We start from the raw sequence: 23,859 nt of genomic DNA, 5'->3' as shown, positions 1-23,859 counted from the left end.
TACATGGTTCAATGCATTTAAGAGCATTTTTTTTAAATTTTCTATGATACCAACAAATATTTTGGTTAATATCATTTCTGGATCTAGAAAACTTTCTTGATTTAGAACGACTTCTATCTCTAGATCTTGTTCTAATTTGTAATTCATTAATATCTTCTGTAATTTTGTTAAGATTTTGGTAAATGCCTGTTGTTAACTCAGTTAAATTTCAAATGCACTGTTCCAGAATATTATTATTATTTTCTACGCTAGCGACATTAAAAGATTTAGAAGATTGAGGTTTATTTATCAAATAAAATAATTTATCTGCAAGAGAAATAGTACAGTTCAGTACCTTGATTATCACAAGAAGTTATATGAATTTGTATTTGTTGCGATAACTTCCTACTCCACAATTTAAATATAAGTTCTTTACTAACAATTGATTTGGAACCTGCTAAAGATTTCATATGTCTATAAAGTTCTGATGGTGACCGATCACCTAGTTCGGTATTTGAAAATAATTGTTCTAATCTCTTCTCTTCGCTAAGAGAAAATCTTTCACATACAACTTTCTTAATTGTTTCATATTTGTTAATCAAAGGAGGTGGATTAATAACATCAATAATTTTAGAAATTGATTCTTTTTGAAGAAAAACTAAAACGTTTTGAAATTTTATATTATCATCACGTATGTTGTTAACTTCGAATTGTTCTTCTACACGGAGAAACCATGCTTCAGGACAATCTTCCCAAAAATTAGGCAACTTAATAGATTTTGATAAATTTGCACTCAAGTTATTTTCATTTGGAAAACAATTAGTTTGTATATTTTGTGAAATGTTTAAGTCTGAAGGGTGTATTGGGTTTTCATGTTGATTTTCTGTTGTTGTTGTGAAGTTGCGTGTACGTATTGCTGATCTTTGCATTTTGAAATAAACTGGAGAAGAAGTGTACAAAATAAATATAAATAATAATAATTTTAGTTAACACAAATAATATTTATGTATATGTTAAAAAAATTAATTATATTAATGTAAAATTATTTATATTAATTGGAATTAGTAATTCTAAATTTCTTTTAAATATTTTTGTTTTAAAATTTAATTACATTAAAAATGGTAGATTGTTAAATCTCTAATTAGTTATAAATTAATTGGTTAATAAATTTTTAAATTAATGTTGTCCTTTTTTTAATAAATTTGATTTTAAAAGCAAATAAACAAAGTCGGAGAGTAACTTTTAAAACATTAACAAAAACGGAATAAATAAACAAAAGACTTCAGACACGAACTGTTACCTGTGACAGCAAAACCAAAATAACTTCTGTGACTGTTGCTGTGTTAGTTGTTGTTGTAGTAGCTGTAGGCCTGATTATACTTTCTTGGATGGAAATTGTATTGTTTAATAAATTGCGTTTGTTGTTCATATGCTTGCACATATGATTGCTATTGTGGTGGTAGTTGCTAATGCGATACAAATTCCGTTGGCGCCTGATATGGTTGGGTCGACTGAGAAGTTAAATGCGGCGTTGACTGTTGTTTTGCTTGATGTTTTTGCATCTGTATGTGGGAAGCATTGCCCTGCGCCAAATTTACCAACGAAATTGCGTGACCATGCTGTTCATAAGAGTCGTTCCGTCCCGAATGCTTATTTAAAATTGAACGAGAGAAGACATTCTTTTGAAAGTATTCATCATCAACGTCTTGTAGACCTGAACGTTTTTCTAAACCCTGATGCCTTAGTGATAAACGACTTAGTGCATCTAGTGGATTTTTTCGCTCATTTATCTTGGCTTGTTCTGCAGCCTGACTTGGTGTAAGGCTCACTTCGCTAGTCGTTGCAAATTTGTTGATTTTGATTGTACAGGATACGCCAGGATTGCCAATATATCGTAAGCTTATATTTTTAATTACTGATTTAATTTTAATTTTAAGTACAAATATTTTAATGTTTTAGCATTGAAAGTTTATTTATTAATCAAAAATTTTCTTTTTAACAACAAACAAAATCATTGAACCATAAATTGAATATAACGAACTTAAACAAGTATAAAAACATATAGGTAAAATACCCTTCTCTTCATCTTCATCTTCATCTTCATCTTCATCTTTTTTCAAAAGCATTTGTTTTGATACCCATATTGGGATACATTATTTATTTTAATAAATAATTTTAATTTGATTTTCGTATATATGGCAACCCTTTAAAAAACTAAAATCATATTACACACCTGCAGGTCGATCCTTTTCATTTGACACCTCATCCTTAAAATCGAAAGAACGATACAGATTTTATGACTCGGGGTTAAGTATTTAACGCAACCCTCTGCGGCAGAGAAATTTTGGATTCGATTTTCTAACATGTGGCAACTCCTGAAACTAAAGCTATGTTGCACACCGGAAGGACGAGGCCTTTTATGTGACACCTCGTTTTTGAAAATCGAACGAACGGTACAGATTTTATGACTTGGTGTTAAATATTTAACGCAACCATCTCCGAACTCGTGTAAGAAGTTTCACTTCAATAGATATTGTACCACCATGCTGGTATATGCTGGTTTTATGCTTCGAGCCTGATAGTACAATCACTTGATGGAGCCAGCAAGCTGGTGTCGTATATTTCCCCTTTTATACAAAAAGGTTTTTGGTTGGATAAAATATTAGCTTTTTTCCGGAGTTCATTGTTTTTCTATACCATTGCTTATTGAAAATGTTTACGTGTATACTTATGTATGTTTATGTAAGTAAAAAATTTTAGCTACCATTATTAGCCACAACGATTTTTTTTAGCTCTATTTTAGCCCTTTTTTAAAGGAATTTGGCTACCACTAAAATTGATTCGCGGCAACACTGGTCCTGATTGGTACAAGTTCAGCCCAAATATCAGTTAGAAAAGCTCATGTTATTTTATCTTATATATTAATAAGCAAACATGATTTTTGTGGTACAATTTTCAGGTACTCAATCCTCATTGATTTAGATAAAACTAATATCAATTGACATATGAGTTGGTGTAGATGTGTCGAATTCAGGTTTTAACCCCTAAGAGCCACTTTGACCGAAATATTTAAAAAAAAGTATTTACAGTCCTGATTGGTACAAGTTCAGCCCTAATATCAGTTAGAGAAGCAACATGACATCTTATATATTAATACGTAAACATGATTTTGTGGTACACTTTTGAGGTACTCAATCCCCATTGATTTAGATAAAACTTTGACCGATGTATTAAAAAAAAAATTATTTAAAGACCTGATTCGTACAAGTTCAACCCAAATATCAGTTAGAGAAGCAACATGTCATCTTATATATTATTACGCAATCGAATTTCCATACAAATCTAATTCTCCCTTCTGTTCCTATGAATTATAAAATTATTTAACCGAAGGTATATAATCCCACCTACCAATATTTGTGACCTGACCGAACAAGAGGGGCTGATGGACCTTAAAGACGTCACAAGCAAAATAAAAAAGTGAATGAAGTGATGTGGTCGAATTTCGATCACTGTGCGATACTAGTCTATATATTAATACGCTAACGAAATCCCATACAAGTCTATTCCTCCCTACTGGTCCTATGTTTCTCAACGGATTTGAATGATTCTTCTTTTGTTCGAAAGGTGTTTCAAAGAGGAGGTGCGCATTTTATTTGTTTTTCCGGTAGGTGGCGCAGGAGTCGCATTATTCCGAAAAATTTAATTTTTGGTTTCCTCCGTACTGTTCCTATGAATTATAAAATTGTTTAATAGAAAAGATATCACTTCCCTAATAATATTAGTGACCTAGACATCACAAACAAAATGAAAGTGTGTGAAAAAAGTTAGGTGGTTGAATTTCGACAACGGGGCGATACGAGTTTCACATTGATTCTCTAAAACAAATTTTCGATGTGTGCTTAAGATGGAAATACCTAAAGATTAATTTTATAAGAAATTAAACTGACAATTTATTAAAACTATATAGTAGAAACCACCAAAATTTGGGTGTATGCAGTAAAGAAAAACTTACTAAAATTAGGAAATTAAATTTAAGCATATAATAAAACGTGAAATTCGTAAATATACTTCAGTATTTAGTTGAAGATTTATATAAAGAACTTCGTGAAAGGCAACAAGTAATCTTGTACTGCTAGAGGCTTGATAACCCAAAAAAATTGGCGCCGTTTATGGTGAAAGGCATTAAGTATCACACTTTTAAACTAAAGCTTTCTTAACTCTTTCAGTATAAAATTTCAACCACTGATTCCTAAAATTTTAAATTATGTACACCGGCTAATTTTTTATCGTTCATTTCAAAAATCACATCAACAAATTTGTAAAGCTTTGAGCTTTGCCGTTATTCAGGGTTCTTTATAATGTTCAGTGATGTCCTAGGTGTTTAAAAAAGAAAGTGATGCCAATTATTTTTTATTTTTTCCTTTCATGAAATGTATTTCAAAACAATGAATAACACTGTACTAAACAAAAAAAATTCAGAACACACGAAAGAGTCGATTGACCCACAAAACTATGGGGCAAATACAGTATAACTGCGTTTTTAGTTTTTCACTCTGACGTTAGGACTTTTTTTTCAAAGGACTTCGAAATTCTAAAGATATGATTAATTCAAAAAATTATTTATTAAAATTAGTGCAATGTAGAATAACAGCATGGGTACCAAATGAAAGAGAAAATTCTGTTGAGTTTAAAACACAATAAATTTGTTTGGTTTACAAGGACGAATAAGTAGGTATTGAAAATGCGCCTTTAATAAATTTTATCTTTTCAATTTAATAAAGTTTGGAGGACGAAATTCGATGATGTGGTCGTATGTACATATATTAGTCCATAAACAATAATTTTTTCAAAAATAAATATTGCACATTTTCAAGCATTTTAAGGACAAAATTTTTAAAGGACTTTTCCATACCCATTCGTCCTTATGCACCAAAAAATTTATTCTGTTATAATTCCACAGAATTTTTTCTAATATTTGATATCCTTATCTTTATACTACATTGCACTGAATTTTTTTTAAATAATCATATTTTTTAAATTTCAAAGTCCTTTTAAAAAAATCCTATGTACGCAGTTATAAGTGACTCAACCAAATGACCACGTGTTGATTTTTTTTTTAATTTTCGGAATGTTTTCGAGCTAATTTTATTTGTTATTTTTCTATAAAAACACCGTTCAAGCTTAACAAAAACCACGTAATTATAGTAAGATTCCACAAATTTTAATCAAAATTTCAACTTTTTAACCTGATTCTTAGAACATTTTTGGGTATGCAATTTTAGTCTAATGAAGTGCAAGTTTCAAACGGCTAAAATATCCCGTTGATTTCTGAGAATTTTTTTTGGTGGCGGATTTTTCCACTTTTTCCATAAAAGCTTGAATTTCTTATGAAACAAAATTCATGATACCGTTAGCAACAAAATATCAAAAAATCAACGCCATTGTTCTGGCCAGAAAACTGCATACCCAAAAATGTTGTAAAGATTTATATTAAAATGTTGAAAATTTGTGGAATTTTCCTGGCGGGGCCTTCAGGCCTACAAAGATAACATCGTCCGATTCATCTAGAAAAAAATGTTGCAAATATGGAAGAGTTTCTCTGCATTGTGGCGATGGAAAATGGATATTAAAACCTCAATTAGCCCCTACACTTGCTTTTGATTGGCTAGGCTCCCCTGAACCGCTTTTATTTTTGGTCTACATGCATTCTTATTGGAAGCCTAAACGTTTCGCTACCGGGTATCGAAAGTATTGAATACTTTTTAAATCGGTACCGAGTATCGATCAATACTTCAAAGTATCGACTCAGCACATCACTACAATTTTATATCGACTGCTGAGTGGAAGATCGACCTATCTCGGCAGCCATTTCGAAAACGCCCTATCTCAAAAAAACTTTTCAAGAACGCCCTATTTCAAAATTGTATTGAAAAACCCCCTCTCTTAGAATTTGGTTGAAGAACGCCCTATCTCACTTCAAAGTATATTGAAAATGTGCTGATATAGGGCGTTTTTGAGTCGGCAGCTGAGATAGGGCGTTTTGGAAACGAGTTCTTAAATAGGGCATTCTGGATAAGTTTTTGAGAGAAGTTTTCGAGCTGGCTGGATAGGTCGATCTTCCACTCACCACTCGATATGACATGTTTATATTTTATAAACGCAAAATACACCGTTAGATAGCTTGCTTCAAGGACTTTCTACAAATATTCCCACCGGTTTTTATTTGATATGTTTTCAATAATTAATTTGCACGGTTCAACGAAATGGAAGAAAACAATAATTCAAATTTATTAAAATAATAATTATAATTTAAAACCAGTATATTTTCACTTCGAGTCAAATGAGTAATGTCTTTATATGTTTTTTCTAACCGATTTGAGAAATGAAAACCCGATTTGAAAACAAATTCGAGCCAAAACCTTTGGATTTCTGAGCTTATTAAATTTTAGTATATGCAATGCATATATGCATCCGTTTTGAATCACAGCGAACATGTGTCGGTATAAAGAAGGTAATCAAGGATGCATTGTAACGTTAATTTTAGCGTTTACCAAAAAAAGCAATCGTTTCTGTTGAAACGATTCAGTTTTTTATCGATTAGGTTATTATTAAATAAAATAAAAAAACGAAAAGAAATTCAATCGTTAATTCTGAAGCTGTAGCATGCATTTAGGTGCTAGGTGTTAATAGTGAGCTGGCAATGGCATACATAATGTGACCAACAGTACTTCTTTCGGAAGTACAGTGCTTCTTTTTGGATCGTTGTACTTCGTACTTCGAAGTACAGGCAAATGTACTTCTTTGTAATATTCCGTACTTCTTTTCAGTGATACTACTTAAGTCTGTTCTAACTGATTCGAAAAAGTTTGAAAAGGTTATTCATCCCAGTTAAAAAGGTACTCAAAAGATCAACACGTAAATTATGCCGGCCAAATACATTACTTCACTTCCTCAGCTGACAATATTCATTGTGAATGGCAACTCAATAAAGAGGGATTAAAAGGTGTTGTGATTTCCTTAACGCAAGATGTAAAAGGCGCACATATAAGCACCAAAGCAAAGTTGAATTAATAAAAAAAAGATGCCTAAAGAAAGAAGGAAAAACAAAACTAATTCGGAGAGTAATGTCCGCTGTGAAAAATGCAATGTGAGTTTCAATATAGCTTACGGTGGAAAAGCAATAATTGAAAGGCATCTTGTCAGTTCGAGGCATAAGGAAGCAGAGACTGCTGCGTCTTCATCAGAAAAACGTACATGTTTTCTTCCTTCTACGAGTGATTTAGTCCAAGGTGTGTGGGCCTATCACACAGTTAAGGAAAACCAAAGTTTTAGATCGTCAGATCATGATAAAAATATTTGTATCATATATATATATATATATTTGTATCATGCGTCAGATTGCGCCTCAAACATTTTCCGTACCTGCTTTAAACTTAAACAAGTAAGAGCAGCACTGTCTTCGGCTATGCCGAAGGCTTCATACCTTTCATGAACATCTGCAAATTTTACATTAATAGATTACTGCTTTTGAATACATCTACATATATCGATAGAGGAGTTGCATACTTATATAAAAAATCGCATCTAAACAATCAGATGTATGGAAGATATACCTTATATTAGCACCAATCTAAGTGATTTTCACTGCTATGTGATCGGTATGTAAACCGGTAACACAATATTGGGTTTAGTTTCCTACATAAAGGAGATATATCGCAAAAACTGGTATCTGAATAATCAGTGGTATAGGAGATAAAGCTTATAAAGCATAGATTTTGACAATTTTCTCACTAGACTTTGTATTATTATTTATAAAATATCTTACGAAAGTTACGGTTTTATTTGTTCAAATAAAGGAGTTTTACAATAAAATTCCATATCTGAACAATCAGAAAAAATATGGAAAATACATATATGTTATAGTCACCCGATCCTTGTTATTTTCACTGTAAATATTCTGCTAATAATGAGTGAAAATGGTGTAAAATTTCATGTTCCTAGCTGCATAAATGGAGGAGTTATAATAAAAGACCTCATATCTGAACAATCAGTTGTATGGGGGCTGCAGGTTATAGTGACCCGATCTTTGTTATTTTCACTGTAAGTCTTCTGTCGATAATGAGTGAAAACAGTCCGAAATTTCATGGTCCTAGCTACATAAATGGAGGAGTTATAACGAAAAATCTCATATCTGAACAATCAGTTGTATGGGAGCTATAGGTTATAGTTACCCCATCTTTTTAATTTTCACTGTAAGCTTTCTGTTGATAATTATTGAAAATAGTGCGGAATTTCATGTTCCTAGCTATATAAATTGAGGAGTTATAACGAAAAATTTTATATCTGTACAATCAGTTGTATGGGAGCTATAGGTTATAGTGACCCGATCTTTGTAATTTTCACTGTAGGTATTCTGTTGATAATGGGTGCAAGTACTGCAAAATTTCATGTTCCTAGCTGCATAAATGGAGAAGTTATAACGAAAAATCTCATATCTGAACAATCAGTTGTATGGGAGCTATATGTTATAGTAGTCCGATTCTTCCGGTTCCGACAAATGATTAATACATTATAAAAATACACCCACCTACCAAATTTTATCCGGATATCTCGAAAACTGAGAGACTAGATTGCATACAAACAGACGGACAGACAGACAGACGGACAGACGGACAGACGGACATGGCTAAATCGACTCAGCTCGACGTTATGATCATATAAGTATACATTTTAATGGGTCTATCTCTTTTTATTCTGGTACTTACAAACATCGGACCAAAGTTATAATACCATTTCATGCTCATGAAAGGTATAAAAATTTCATTGCTCACGCACCAAGTCGGATGCAATTGTTAAACAAGTATAAGCACCATTTGCCCTGCAAGAATTAAGAAAGGATCTTTCAAAAGTTAACTACGTCACTATTTCCACAGATGCCTCAAATCATGGAAATGTTAAATTGTTTCCAATTTTGGTTCGTTATTTTATCCCAACATATGGTGTCCGTATAAAAATATTGGACTTGTCTTCTGAATAGGGGGAAACTTCTGCCATAATTTCGAGTTTTATATTAAAAACTGTTCATAAATTCGATTTAAGAAATAAGTTGGTCGGTTTCTGCGGAGATAACACTAACACAAATTTCGGAGGTCACTGCCGTCGTGGAACTAAAAATGTTTTTTCGCACATATAAGAATGGCGACCGTATGTAGTAGGAGTAGGATGTGCTGCCCATATTTTGCACAACGCATTAAAGACTGCTTTCGATGCATTGCCTTTCGATATAGAATGCACAGTTGTGAAAATCTAATCTCATTTTTATATTTACACGGTTGGTGTGGAAGCCCTGAAATCCTTATGTGAAGACATCTATATTATGTACACCCAATTGCTAGGCTACTCTAAAATAAAGATCTCAGCCATACGCAATTTACAGAGCTAGAAGTTCACTTCATTGTTCCCCTTTTTTATTATACGATAATTTTGTATTGTTAATGAAGAAAAGTTTTGTTTTTAATCAATAAAATTGATTTGTTGAATTGGTACATTGTCAGCGTTTTTATGCATATATTCCGCTTTACAATTTTCTCATTACCTTCAAAAATGTTTGGTTTTTTAGGTCCTGTACTTCTTTGCGCTACGAAAAAGTTGGTCACATTAGGCATACAACAACTTTTTGTTGATTTAATTTGTTTCGATGTTAACCATTGATGATTTATTTCGTTTCAACGTTAACGATTGAGTTTTGTTTCATTAATTTAGCTCTGAAACGAAACGAAATTATTTTGATAAGTTATTTTTGCCCATCAATAAAACGAAATCGATTCATATAGTTTGTTGAGCATCTCTGAAGGTAATAGTTATAATTCATCGTTGAACACATTCTGGAGTCAAATGTCCCACCAGTCACAATAGAATGGTCCAAAAGGACTTTTCGCGTTTTGAAGAAATAATTATTAAGAAACGTGCCATTATTTCAGGATTTCTTTCACTGCTGATTCTGAGTTAACTACGCACTGTTAATTTGGCCTTAAGTCGTGCATCGTAAAATATTATATTTCAAAAAACGGTAATTTTCATATTTTTTTTTATAAAAAGGAGAGAAAGGTGGCCTTTCTCGTAAATTACGGTTGCCAGACGTACTGATTTTATCAGTACAGTACTGATTTTTCAACTCTTGTACATACTGATTTTATTCACTGGCTCAATCAGTGCGCTAGTGTCCTGATTTTTCAAAATATGTACTGATTTGTACTGAATTTTCAATTCAAACCAAATACTTTAAGATTTTCTTAAGATTTTTACATAACTTTGGAACTGCCTTAAACTGTACCATGATACAAGAATTTTTAGAAGGTAGTTTCACTTCAAAATTTTTGACATAAACCGTGTCTGTGACAAACACGCAATGTGGTCACTGCTACGATATAGAACTTGGGGATTATCGCTTGTTATTTTAGATATTTTTTAACAGAACATGTAAAGATTTATATGTTTCATAACTGATCACATAATTTTTAATATAAATATACGTATTTTATACATACATTTTTGCCACTGCTAATCACATGAATAAAAATCATAAAAATGAAAATATAACAGCAATATTTCTTGTTTATAATGGATTAGATCCATCGCACACCACGGACTTTATCGGCCGCCAATTTAAATGTGCTCGCTAGTCTTTCCATTGCACCACAACTTATTGGTCGAGCGATTAAGCGGGTGTAATGTGCGCACCTCCATACATCTTCATGTACATATTTCAAGCGAGCCCTATCATTTAAATAGGCGGCCGTTAAAGTCTGTGGTGTGCGGTGGCTCTTATAGCTGTGTCCTTACATCCTTTCCGGGTGTTGCAATATCCATGAAAGCAGCATTTAATTTTTTATGAAGAAAATTATTACAAAATATTCGAAAATTTCTCTACTTATATGTTTGGCTTTTCTTTGTTTTATTTTTCCAACGTCAAAAGCTGGATTTTTTTTTTTGAAAAAGTTGGTACAACAAAAAATACGAAACACGTTTTCTGTCAGATAGCTAACATGGCGGATAAAAAGAAGAAGAAGTGAAACTACCTTCTAAAAATTATTGTATCATGAACTGTACTATAAAAAGTAAGAAGAAAATAATTTGATTATAGTTGACAGTTGACATATGTCCAAGAAATTAATACAACAAAATATGGGCATATCGCCGGTTCGTTACATTCCAGTTGCGATAATATGATGGAGCTTAAATTATTCAAAAGTAACGCTGACGTTTTTTTGTCGAGTGTTTTTAGTTATCTCGAAAATAACTTTCAGTTTAATAACAACGAATCTGAATACTCTAATGGCTTTTGCCTATAACTTACAATTCTTTTTTCACAATTTACTGACCTTGTAAAAGAGTTTTGCATACAAGAAATAGAGTTAGATACTCTCTTCAGCGAATTCTTAGTCTTTCGAAGTTTTTGCGTAGTTGAAAAAATGAATTAAGCCATGACGAAATATAGATGAAGTCCCTAAATAGATTGGAATACGTAAAATTAAAAATTTTGTACAAAATAATGATTATTTGAAAAATTTAAACAATCATGCTAAAGCGTGTCTAATTAACTATTATAATGAAAAAAATCAGCAAGATACATGCCATGAATCAGTGGATAATAAATAATAACTGAATTTATCAAAAAAAATATTAATAACAATAACTCTTGTAAAGCTTCGAATTTTGCAAATTGCTTAAATTATATTTTTTTATGGTTGTTAACCGAATAAAGTGATTTTTGCGAAAAAGAATCTTGACCGTATAATTTTGGGTGGCCCACTTGAGAGATTTTTACTCATACGAATGGAAGAACGGACAGGCATACCTACAAGTGGAGGGTAATGTCACGATTTTTTTTGTGTTGACACAGTGGCACATGCACACCATGAAGTGTTGACACACTGTGTTGGCACAATTATGTAAAAGTGCCCACACTCACCGACGTAAACGTACGTTAACGTGTCAGCTGGCACGATCACACCATGTAAATGAAAAGTCACGATCGTGTACAAGTCGAATTTATACAAGGTGGTGTTGATGGCAAATTTAGATTTTCGCCGCGGTACTTATTAATGTCAAAATGATGTGTTTGTTGTAAACCAGGCGAATTCATATTACAACAAACACATCATTTTGACATTAATAAGTACCGCGGCGAAAATCTAAATTCGCCATCAACACCACCTTGTATAAATTCGCCTTGATCGTGTACGTGCGACAATTACGCGTGACGTGTACTGCTACTCTTCCTCTATATCAACGTACATTTACGCTATGTCGGTGACTGCTGGCGGCTTTATTGCCACCTTTCGAATTTCGATCAAGAAACTCCATGACTTATCGCAGATTTTCGAGTGGAGAGAGCTGAAAGAAATTTGTCAGTATGTATATTTTTTGTATATGTATAGCTTTGTTCCACATGCTTTCCGGGCTGCTCCGGTAATTAGAGCGTAAAAATAAGTTACTCTCTCACAAGTGTCAAAAATGTGTCAACACGTGCCAAAAGTGCCCAGAGCGCACACAGGGGTATTTAGCCGATTTATGCGGCCAAAATTATTTTTATGAATATTTCAACTCGAAATGTTTCGAAAAGACGTGTTTTGACATATAGAATTGAAAGTGCTTAAAATCAAGAAAATATAGGTTAAAACAGTACCAGAGTTGTCAACTGTTAAAAATTTTGTTCAATTAGTTAAATGTATTGCTGCAATAGAAATGGGTTTGAAAAGGCTTTATCTCTGAGAAACCTTCCACGGTTTAAAAAATCAAATTCAACTTTAATTAAAGGAATTAAATAATTCAATTATGTATCACAGTATAGGTAAGAAATGGGTGTATTCAAGGTGCAATTAATGCCGCAGTGTTACTCTTTTATGAAAGAGTATCACGTTCTACGCAAAAATTTGGGCGAACAAAATTTTGACAATCAGTTACTCATAATTGCCAAATCACAAACAACATATAATTTTATACTGCGCAATTTCTGCAACATTTTACAAAAGTTTAAGCTGAGCATTAGCAACATGTCATCAGGAAAGCAACAAGTCTGCAATATTGCGGTAATTATTATGTAGCTCGAACGCTCCCAATGTAATAAAACTAAATTTTTGTAATAAGGTCTTATTTATTGTTAAGCGAATTTTGTAAGTATTACCTTGGAGCAAATTAGCGTCCTAAATTACTAAAATATCGGAGTTGTCATGTATGTAGTCAGTCGCTCTGTAACCGTCAACTTCAAGGTGAATAAATACGCTGAGCCAGTGAGTTAGCAACAGTCAGTGCAAGAGTCACATGGATGGTAAAGGGGTAAAAATCGAAGAGCCCACAAGTAACAAAGCCGCTGCGACAGAAGGAGTAGGAAAATCAACCGTACAGCAGTCCACAGCTGTGAAAATGTCCGGAGTTGGAAACTTAGAGCCGTTTGGTCTGAGCCAGCCCAATAAGTGGTCAACTTACATGGAGCGCTTCAATATATTTCTACTTGCCAATGATATGCAAGAGGAAGGGCGTAAAAAGGCAGCTTTTCTTACGTTAGCCGGACCTCCTTTATATGACCTCTTCATTGGCATCTCCTAGACAGGTGGGTAACTTAAATTTTGAAGAAATTGAAAAAATATTGACTGACCATTTCTCTCCACGCCCATCTGAAATTGCTGCATTTTATCACTTCCATAAACGTGATCAACATCCCGACGAGTCTGTCAGCAACTACATTGCGGCTTTACGCACACTGGCTGTTAATTGCAAATTTGGAGAGGCACTCGATCGCATGCTGCGTGACCGGTTCGTATGCGGAATGAAAGTCGAAGGATTGCAGAAAATTCGACTGGCTGAAAGGGAATTGACAGTGCAAAAGGTGCTTAAACGTGCATTATCAAGCGAAGCAGCAGCCATGAATGCTAGATTAATCAGGCACTCAAGCGAAGAACTCCACTCTGTTAAAGCAAGCCGTCTGCATCCTCAGCAGCACCAGCACAAGAATACAAGCAATAAAGAGGCAACATGCGCAGGCTGTGGAGGTCAACATACACGAAAGCAATGCCCGTACAAGGAAACGACTTGCCATCATTGCGGTCTCAAGGGTCATCAACAACGCGTATGCCACAAAGCGGAAAATTCCTCCAGTTCCAGCTCTACGAAGGGTCCCACTAGATCTCGTCGAGGATCCGGAAAAATAAATCATTTTATCGAGATTCAGTCAATCGAATCACGCCTTTGGTCAATCAGAAAAAATTAATTCCCGTAACGATTAATAGTTATAAATGCCTGCTCGAAGTTGATTCCGGTTCATCAGAGACGATTATGACTGAGCCAACGTTTCAAAAGGTTTGGTCGCAGAAATCGCCGAGATTAGCTAAGTGGAATGTGGATTCAATGACTACCAGCATAATTCCATACCAATCAAAGGTGTGCTCGACGTATCGATATTGTACAATAATCGCAGAATTAATAATCTACCGCTGATCAATGCAAGCGGTGGTAACTCAAATTTTGTTGGCGGTAATTGGTTCGAAGCGCTAGGCATACGTATCGAAGGTGTTTTTACTGTCAACGGCAGCGTAGGCATAAACTCAGTATTTCGTAAGTTTGAACACTTATTTTCATCCGAACTTGGCCGATATTCGGGGCCACCGGTGTCGGTGCAAATTAAGTCGTCAGCGCAACCTATCCGGTTGCCCCCGCGGCGCAGTCCCTTTGCGCTTAGGGGTAAGGTCGAAGAAGAAATCGATCGCTTATGTGGGCAAGGAATTTTACAGCCTGTGGATTATTCAGATTGGGCAACCCCAATCGTGCCTGTAGTTAAAAGGGATGGGCCCGTTCGAATATGCGGCGACTACAAGTCGACATTAAATCGGGTTATCAAACCACATTTCTATCAAATTCCAGCTATCAGCACACTTCTGTCATCAATCGAAGGCGGATCAATTTACGCTAAAATTTATTTAGCACAATCATACCAACAGTTGATAGTTGACGAGCGATCGGCATTGCTGCAAACGATTTCCACGCACAAGGGCGCATTCAAGGTGACCAGGCTGCAGTTCGGGATCTCATCAGCGCCTGGAATTTTTCAAAGCTGTATCGAGAATAACTTAAGGAATATTACGGGGGTCCTCTGTTATTTCGACGACATAGTAGTCATGGGCAAATGCGAGGATGAACTAGCAAAAAGGCTAGAAGAAGTATTTGCACGTTTTGATAAAGCGGGACTACGTCTGCGTAAGGACAAGTGCAAATTTGGTGTACCGTCAGTGGACTTTTTGGGATTTTTGGGAAGAAGAAGAAGCAGAAGAAGAAGAATTCATGAAGCACCATCACCTAGAGACAAAAAGCAGCTACAAGCTTTTTTAGGGTTAATTAATTTTTACCATGCATTTTTGCCCCACAAAGCAACAATAGCGGAACCACTACATCGGTTATTAGACAAAAATTCCCGCTGGCGTTGGGAGCAAAAACATGAAAAGGCGTTTAACGAATTGAAAAGGCTTATAGCATCGAACAAAGTATTAGTGCACTACGATGAAAAATTGCCGATCGTATTAACATGCGATACATCGCCATACGGACTAGGAGCAGTGCTTAGCCATAAGTTAGCAGACGGATCGGAAAAACCCATCGCATTTTATTCGAGAACTCTATCCAAGGCGGAACGAAACTACGCTCAAATTGATAGAGAAGCAGTAGCACTCATAGCGGGAGTAAAAAAGTTCCATAATTATCTTTATGGACGTTCGTTCACACTAGTCACCGATCATCGCCCTCTTTTGGGAATTTTCACCTCAGAAAAACCAGTACCCAATGTTATTTCAAATCAAATGCTTCGTCGTGCAATATTTCTTAATGCTTATGATTTTAAGTTGGTTCACCGTGCTGAAGTGAAAATCGGCAACGCAGATTTTCTAAGTCGATGTCCAGTATCGACTGAAGTAGACACAACTTCTGCCGAAGATGTTCTGATGATCCGCCAAACCAGTTGTAAGTGCTCAGACAATTGCAAAACAAACATCGAAAGATCGGTGTCTTTCAAAAGTTTTGAACTGGGTGTTAAGGGGATGGATCAGTAGCAAAATTAATCGGTCGGATGAGGTGTTTCCATATTATTGTCGACGAACAGAACTATCAGCTAACGGAGGATGTGTAGTTTGGGGCAATCGCGTGGTCATTCCGCCACAATCTCGTGAATCTATTTTACATGCTCTACACGCAATACATCCCGGTATTGTTAAAATGAAGACCCTGGCTCAAAGTTATGTTTGGTGGCCGAACATTGATGCATATATTGAGGCAACTGTGAAGAAATGTACCAACTAGAGATGGGCACCGGCCTAAATTTTCAGGCCCGGCCCGGCACGAGTGCAAAATCAACTGTCAAAAACACGCACAAGCCCGCACGTTAAGAATTTTAGTGGGGCCCGGCTCGGCCCGGCCCGGCACGACGGGACACGCCCCAGCCCGGAAATAAAGAGCCAACTTTTATTGTAGATTTTTATAATATATTTTCTGGGAAGTAGAAAAAGTGGAAGGTATTTTATGTACAGATATGTCTGTAAACAAAACTACTAAGTATCATATATTTTCTGTCGGGTTCCAAATATTTCTTTTTTTGCCTTTCTCTTATCAAAAGAGTTTTAAATATGTACTATTTTTTTTTTTTTATATGAAAACAAAAGCTCATCTAAATTTTTAGTATTAGCAACGGGCTTTTTCGTGCCTTTTCGTGCTTTTATGAAATTTTACTGAACGCCCAGGCCCGCACGAGTTCGTGCTGACAGCAAATATTCCGGCCCGTACCCGCGGGCTTACGCAGGGGCCCGTCGGGCTCGTGCCCATCTCTAGTACCAACTGTCAGCAAACTCGCAATGAGCAGCCCAAAACGGCAACACACCGTTGGGAATCCGCTAAGAGACCATGGTCTCGGTTGCATATCGACTTACCCGGACCCTTCCAAGGCAAAATATTTTTCCTCGTAGTGGACTCATACACAAGAGTTCTTCGTCAGCTGTTCGCCACTCACGGTCTGCCAGCCGAGATCGTGTCAGACAACGGGACTGCTTTCACTTCTGAAGAGTTCAAGAAGTGCATGAAGAGCAACTTAATCCGCCACATCAGCTCTGCTCCCTTTCATCCTGCGACAAATAAGCGGAACGTATGGTTCAGAGCACAAAGAACTATTTGAAAAAGCTGGATCCTTCGACGAATATTGATTTAAGTCTAGCAAGATTCTTATTTAATCAACATATGACGACACATTCGACCACCAATCGTTCGCCAGCACAATTGCTATTTAATCGCGAACTTAAGTCATATTTTGACAAAGACAACCACACGAAATTACCTACGGTAAGATAGCCGACATGTCTAGTGGTAATCCTTTTCTTACAGGTAGTTCGGTTTGGGTTCGTAACTATGCTAGAGGACCTAAATGGATTGAAGGTCAAGTCACTGGCCAAACTGGACCTATATCCTACAGCGTGCTTCTTAATGATTCGAGAGTAGTGAGACGTCATCAAGATTAGCTTCGTAACCGCACAGTATCCTCATCCGATTCTGAAGGCGTGCCTGTATATGACGAAGATTCTGAATCTAGCCTGCTGGAGCCAACTGGAGAAGTAATAGCTGAAGGCCCTAGGAGTGATCATGAAACCCTAAGTCCAGCATTAGAATCGGAAAACAATACCGAAGCTTTTACTCCGTCCACACCGGTACCAACTCCTCGCAGATCTAATCGCAACAGGCAGCCCACAGAATTCTATTCAGCATCTGGGTGTTAAGGGGTGTCATGTATGTAGTCAGTTGCTCTGTAACCGTCGGCTCGATCGCTACCTTCAACGCATGCCACTACGCAACGATTCAAGCTATTCTTAATACCTTTTACTTGCCATTATATTTACTCTCAAATACATAGTACATAAGTACATATTTCCAATAGTAACCGTTGTTTATGTGTATATACATTGCATATCACGCGTACATAAAGAGAGTTTTCGTATTTTCAACGCATTTCTTTCCATACCAAGTTCACCGAGCTTGGTACAAATTGATACATCGGTTGCCAAGATATACATTTCTGGTCAAAAGTGCGCGGTGCCACGCCCATTATCCAAAAAATTATAATAATTTTATTTAATGCTAAGAGGTTATTACAAGAATCGATTTAGAGTGAATTAGCTTCAGTAGTTATTGATTTATCGCAGTTTTCGCGTTTCTGTAAATTACCATTATATGTAAAGTGGGCGTGGTTATCGCCCGATTTCAAGAATTTTTAACAGTTATGTTAGATATAGCCTAAGGAAGGCTCATACCGAGTTTGGTATGGATTAGTGAAGCGGATACTGAGATACAGCATTTCATCATAAGTGGGCGGGGCTACACCCATTTTCTAAAAATTGAATAATAATCCTATTTGGTTACAAAATTTTACTTCACATACTAACTTTTAACTATTTGGATACAATATTTACTGAAATATCGTAGATTTATCTAAATTGACATTTATCTAAATTTAAACGCTTGTGTACCCAAAACTATTTCCTTAATCATCACTTGTATAAAACCAATGAAAAGGAAAACAAATTTTTATTCGGAAATATATAACTTAGTTGGCTTCGCCTTACATTCCCGCAGATTTCTAGGAACAGGACCGAAAGGTCCTAGAAAACATTACTTTTGCTAATATCTCGAAAACTATTTATTTGTTAATTTAAGTGAATTCATATTCAAGTTCAGCGGCCTCAAATTCATCTAAAAAGTTTAATGTTGCTGTTAAAATAGATCAAAAGTAGTGTTCCTATACACTAGTTGCGTTTTTAGATTTTTTCCTAATACATTTTCTAAGTTAAGAGATACCACTTATCTGCAATTTTCTGCGGGCAGTCTTTTCAAACTATATTAGCCAAATTTCTAAGCTTCCAATTGAACAAAGAATAATAACGCGATCTCTCCCGAGGATGCAACAAATTCCTTAATATTCACAAAAATTAACAAAAAATACTCATAGAAAACCGCTATTTTCTTTACATTTAAATTGAACTTTTGCTTAGTCAAATTATTAAAAAAAATTACCATTAAATGCATTATTACCTTCTGTATGCGGATCCTTCAATACTTTTTAAGAATATGATGCAGAAATCAAAATATTAACTTAAAACCGTCACGATCTTTCTAGAGAGCGAAAATTTATTTATAAGCAGCGTTAGAATATTCTGTCTCCGGTCAACGGTGAGCGTTCCCTGTGCAAGTTAGAAAAGTGAGGGACTGGGAAATGTCATTTGGAATGTTCTCTATCGAAAGTGACAAATTTTTTAAGTTTTCTCCAAAATTTTGTAAAATTGGTTTTTGGCCACCTAAATCGTTGAAATACCCCTATGTGGAGCGTGAGGAACGCAAAAAACCACATTTCATGCCCGGAATCAACAAATCGGCTCTAAACAATGATTTTACGTGTATGTATCTTATATGGCTAATAATATTACCAAATAACTACATTATCTAATATTTGCTTTCGGATTTAAACAACCACGGCTGTTATTTCAAATTGCCCTTTGCACATTTGTGCTCAGAAAAAATGTCCGGGCTGTTTCGTGCGCAAAGAAGAAGACATTTACGATCCAAAAGTGCAACGTATGCGCTCTCTATTACCCATTTTTTAGCGTGATGAGCGCTTTCTGGACTGTTTTGGGCACCCGCGGGCTTGCGTGGAACAAACCTTATATGTATATTACGCAGGCAATACACAAAATCAGCTATGGCGCCACGCTTCTGTCAAAATTTTCGAGAAAGAAGTAGCGGTATCACAATCAGCGCCACCTTCTGTATTCGTTTCACCATGGCTCCACTTCACACAGCACAGTGTGTACATTTCCTTAGAAAAACAAGTATCGAAAAGAGTTGCCCTTTTAAAAATTAAGTTAAAATTATTTAAAAATCTTCGTTTCTTAACTTAACTTTATGAGGGTTGCCACCTGTTAAAAAAATCAAATTCAATTTGAATTAAGGGAATTAGAAATATGTATGGGTGCCAGACGATAAAGTTTAAGTACGTAGTAGTTTGTGAACATTTTGAAGAGTGTTGCCATCTGTTTGAAAAGTCTAATTTATATGAAGTATAAAAATATGGACATAAAGCGAATGAATCTTAAGATATCTTTAGTTTGAACGTTTAGAATATTTTTAAAGTGTTTGAAGAGGGCTGCCACCTGTTTAAAAATTAACTTCAAATTATTGAAATAGTTAAATCAATATTTACCATTTGGGTACCAATCGCAGTAGTTTTGAGAATACTTAATTTCTTAACGTGTAGGAGGGTTGCCACCTGTTTACACAATCAAATTCAATTTGAATTAAGGCAATGGGGTAATTATATAATACGCGAAGGTATTCTTTGTGTAGCATAAAAGATCTGCACTGTTCGCTCGATTTTCAAAAATGGGGTGCCAAATTAAAGCGCTTGACCTGTAAATGTGCAAACTGGTTTTATTTTTTCGAAAGGAGTTACCACCTGTTAGATAACTAAACTCAAATTATTTACTACTCAATGCCATCAGCTCCGCTCCGTCCGTTCGACTTTCAAAAGTGAGGTAACAAATTAAAGGGCTTAGGGTGATGATGTTCAAGAAGGTTTTACTTTTTCGAAAAAAGGTTCCATCAGTTAAGAAATTAAGCTCAAATTAATTAAACAGTTAAAAGTATTTAGCCACTAAACTGTACGGACGTGTTTTTCTGAGCTCCGTATTTAAATTTTCGCTTTCATATTTTCATTACGTCGCATTTACGTACGCGCTGTGGTGTTTGTGGTAAATCTATTGCTAAAGACAATGGCGCGTATTCATAGTCCAGCAACTAAGTCGAAACTAACAAAGTTGCAACTTAAATTTAAGTACCTTCTTAAAATTTACCTCTATTCATAGTCGCATTTCAGACTTCTACTACGTAGTTTCGACTTAGTTTACGATATAGCAAAATGAGTGTGAAAATGTATCGATTTTTCTTTACGATATTTTGGAAATTTTTATTAAATAATGTCAAGTTTGATTATCCGTTTATGTAATTTTTTTTTCATTGCATGATTATGCAAAAGAATAAGGTATAATTTTCTTGTTAATTGTGTGAAATAGCCAGAACAACCGCAGTGATGTGAAGTCGATGTTTATCGAAAGCATGCTGTGAAACATACAAATAGTAGATATCTAAATGTTATGGGCTGTTTTTGCTTATGCAGCGTTTTTGCTGCATTTAAAATGCAACATTTAGCACTTTCGAACATATGACAACAGGCACAGCGACAAATTACTGGTCTAATAAACGTTTCTTAGGGCCGTTTTCTAATCTAGCCTTTAGATTAATGGCCACTTTATCGCCTCGATAAACGCATTTTCGTTTTCACACCCGCGCATTTATTTCTCGGATCGATAAATTGTTGCTCACTTGACGTAGCCTTTAAAAAATTGTACCCAGCTTTAAATTAAGCATTGCCAACTACAATTTTTGATTTGTTCACATAAGTTGAACAGCTGTTATTTAATTTTCAGTATAAACGAAAAATGGAAATATCAAATTTACCATGTCGACACAACGTGTTTTATATATTAATTGATTAGAAGACATTTTTGAAGATTCCGAGCAAACAACTGCATCTCATAGGCAGTATCGATATCGGCCAGATTATTTAGACAGGTATGATGATAATGAGTTCATCAAGAGGTTTCGATTATCAAAACCTACCTTTCGGTTAGTTTTGAATAAAATTTTTAACAATTTGAAACCCAGTACAAGAAAGTTAGTTAACACACAATACCAATGCACAAAATTATCCTAAACTATTGCAATTACTTTTTCAAGGTACTGTTCTATATCACCACGCACAAAACTAATGCTATCGCTCAGATTCTATGCCAGCGGAAGTTTCCTAATAACCGTTGGAGATTTTTGTGGGGTAAGCGTATCTACAGCAAGCCGAGCAGTTAAAGAAGTGTCGTTTGCTCTGGCTGCTTTATACAAGGATTTCATTCAACTTCCAAGCGATCCTACTCAGACGGTGGCAGAATTTTTCCAAATAGCTAAATTCCCCAAAGTCATCGGAGTTATTGATTGCACACATGTTCGAGTACAATCACCCGGTGGTGGCAATGCAGAAATTTTTCGAAATAGAAAAGGATACTTTTCGATCAATGTCCAGGCAATGTGCAATGCAAATTTGATGTCCCTAGATTTGGTGGTAAGGTGGCCTGGTTCCGCACACGATTACAACATTTTCCGCAATAGCCGTCTTAAGTTTTGTATGGAAGAAGGACATTTTAGTAATTATTTTATCCTTGGCGATAGTGGCTACAAGCAAACTCATTACCTGATGACTCCATTAGTGAACCCATCAAATGCACCGGAAAGACTTTACAATGAGTCACAAATCCGCACGCGAATTTCAATTGAGAGATGCTTTGGCGTATGGAAAAGACGTTTTCCAGTATTGTCGATAGGACTGCGAATATCAATAAACTCCACAATGGCTGTTATAGTCGCATGTGGTGTTCTGCATAACATTGCAGTACTTTCAAAAGACCCACTTCCTCCTATGGATGAACTGAGTCTGCTGGAGATTCCAGAAGATGCCGCAGAAAATAATTCAGTGGAGATAAATTCTAACTCTGTTGCAAGAAACCGACTAATACAAAACTATTTTGCTAGGTGATTGACTGGTTATGAAATACTTACACATTCCTATGATATACGTAATACTTACGCTTTTCAGATTATAAAACCATCAACCAAAAGAAAAAATAGCTAAATGGAGTTCTATGAGCATATGCACATTAAAAAGATACCAACCCTTTCCAATGTAATTTTTCAAATAAAAGGTCTATCAGTTTACATTTATGTTAAATTTACATAAGTCAACATTTAATAAAATGAACAAAAACATTTAACTACAAACTTAAAAAAGTAAAGCCAAAACTTCAACATAAAAATTTCATTTCTTAAACAAATCTTTGTGAATAATAATAATCTTATAAAAGCTTATGTAATATGACGATCAAGTTTACATACTATACTTATGTAAATACATATCTACGGTTGAGTGGAAGATCGAACGATCTCGGCAGCCGGTTCAAAACCGTCCTACTTCAGCAAATTTTTCAAGAATGCCCTATTTTAGAATTTGATTGAAAAACGCCCTATCCCAGAATTTGGTTGAGGAATGCCCTATCTCCATGTGAATTCAATATATCGGCAAATTCTGAGATAGGGCCTTCTTCAACCAAATTCTGAAGAAAGGCGTTCGCGAGTAATTTTCTGAGATAAGGCGTTTTCGAATCGGCTGCCGATATAAGACGATCTTCCACCCAGCCGTCGATAAGTACGTATAATCCACATTTGCATTTAAATATGTATATTAAATATATATATATATATATATATATATATATATATATATATATATGTAATCAGTACATAAGCAGACAACAGACGAGTTTATCAATGTGTGTGTGTGTATAAAGTACTGTAACATGACTATTATACAATGTGTGTATATACTTATAGTAATGAGGAAAGCATCGGGACACGAAATTTTGACCAATTGTGGCTATTTTTCTTTTGTTTGTATAATGTTTATTGTGTTTTATAAAAATACTGCTCATTATCTAATAAAAAGCATATAAGTCAAAATTTCAAACTTTGTAGAAAAATTAGAAAAAGTCAAAAAGAATTTACAACAACAAACTTTTTATTAAGAATTCTAGCTTAATACAGTGCAAGTTTCAAATGGGTAAGAATTCGCGTTGAATTTTGATATTTTTTTTGCTGGCGGTGCACTATGGGCTGGCATCAAGAAAAGGTGGCCAAAAGTCGGTT

This window comes from Rhagoletis pomonella, unplaced genomic scaffold (genome assembly GCF_013731165.1).
Source record: "Rhagoletis pomonella isolate Grant_MI unplaced genomic scaffold, Rhpom_1.0 Rhpom_scaffold_00014, whole genome shotgun sequence".
Taxonomy (NCBI): Eukaryota; Metazoa; Arthropoda; class Insecta; order Diptera; family Tephritidae; genus Rhagoletis; species Rhagoletis pomonella.
Note: the sequence above shows the minus strand (reverse complement) of the source record.